Here is a 1,916-nt window from a genome sequence, read left to right as displayed (position 1 = left end):
GTGGGTGGGGGAAAACTTAGCGAGTGCCTTTAAAACTTTTAAAAACCCTTCTGTATCCAAAATATTTCTGCAGGAGAGCAAACCAGAAAATATCCCCCGTGAAAATAACTTGTAGAAATTGTCAGGCGTGGGGCCCCGGGTTCCTTCTGGGCAGCGTGAGCGCTCTTTCCACTGACAGCCTCGTACACGGATGTCCACCAGCAGGCGCTCCGATCTGCGGGCTGCGGGACGTGACGCCATGGCAAAAGTCCCATAAGCTGGGAATTAAACAGGCCCCAAAACCCCGAGTGCATGTTGGGTTTTTACCTTAGGAAACGAAAGCTGGCTGCCATCTGTTTTGTGTTTCACGAACAACCTTGATGCTTCCTGCTGGCCTGCTGAAACAGTGTTCTGATCAGCGATCCCTTTCCAGCGGCACCCTTATTTATAGTGTTGTTAGGCTTTAAATATTAGTATTACGGGGTCCAAATGCTGTCATAAACGCTGGGTACAATTGATGGTGTTGGGCTTCTGCCTCCTGTTTTGGGAATTGTTCGGCTCAGGAGTACGTGCTTAGAGCTTGCGCAGCAGGGCGGCCTGGCGTGGTGGGGAGAGAGGCAGTGCAACGAGAAACAGACCCCTCTGTCCCTGCCCCAACGTTCTGGCCTGTCCTTCGACACGAAACCAGGCCTGGGAGTGCTGTTCAGGTGACGGGGAATGCGCGGGGCCGGGCCAGGTGGCAGGCTGAGCAGTAGAAAGGGCACCAGGCAGGCACGTTCTTCGGGAAGGCCGCGGCGCGTGGAAAGGGAGCTGTGCGTCTGCTGTGTGTTTTCCGCCTCGCTTCCTGCTTCTCTTGATCCCACGTGTGGGTGGTGAGCCCCCCCGAGGCGCTCCTTTCCAAGGCTGGCACTTCAGCTGGGGGAAAACGTTTTGTACCGGTTTTTAATACAGTTGTTTTAGCAAGCGCAGTGAAATAGGTTGGGTGTTTTTGTTTTGATTTTGATACCATAGAATGTTGGATAACATCCTTTTGTTAAATAAATTGTTGCTCAACTGTTAAGTTTCCTTTTCTCCCCCCACCCCCCTTGGCATTTTGCCGGGCGGGGAATCTGCGTAGAAGCCAACACTCACCCTGCAGCGCTCCCGGTGCACGTGGGGGCTTACCCTGAGCGCGTTCAATACTGCTGCTGCTTGCCAGGGAATACATACTTCAGACTCGGGTCATTTAATGCAAAACGATTGAAAACAATAAACGGCAACAGAAGAGTTGGGTTTAGTGCTTCACATGGGTGAGGCCAGGTCCTTCTTTGGCTGGAGAAGGGGTTCTCCAAATTGCTGTCCGGTGTGGCGGCTGGGAGGGTGATGGCTCTCAGCTGGCAACTCCGGGCCTCCCGTGGCATGAAATCCTTTCACCCAAGAAACATCTCCTTCCTCAGGCTACTGCAAACGAAGTCACTGGGCTTGCTGTCTGAGGTTTGATGTTTTCACCTATCGCTCCGAACCCTCAATCTATTCCATGTGAAATGCTGGAAGTCTGGTCTAGGCTTGATGTAAATACCGGCCCTTTATGCCAGGTGTGAAGGCTGTGGCCACCAGCGGATGGCCCTTGCAATCCAAGCGTGCTCCTTAGAAGTGTTCCCATCTTGGGAGACCAGCTTTCTCCGAAGGCCATTGCACAAACCTTTCCCCTTTCTTCTACCGGGAAGCAGATTGCTCGCTTGTTGCCATGGTTCAGGTGCTGCTGCGCAGTGTGGGGCGGCGGCGAGGAGCTGGGAGCGGGCTGTGCAGCTCCTTACTCGGTTCTCGCACGTACCCCAAGACCCACACGTCCGCTGGAGGTGCGGAAGGGTTTCTGCTGAGAACATCTCCAGGAATAGCTCTTTCCGCACAGAGGGGTGTCCCGGGTGGTTCCCAGGCGGTGGGAGTGCCTAGTAGGG

The sequence above is a fragment of the Eurypyga helias genome, unplaced genomic scaffold (assembly GCF_000690775.1).
Source record: "Eurypyga helias isolate BGI_N326 unplaced genomic scaffold, ASM69077v1 scaffold25037, whole genome shotgun sequence".
Classification (NCBI taxonomy): Eukaryota; Metazoa; Chordata; class Aves; order Eurypygiformes; family Eurypygidae; genus Eurypyga; species Eurypyga helias.
This window is presented reverse-complemented; position numbering follows the sequence as displayed.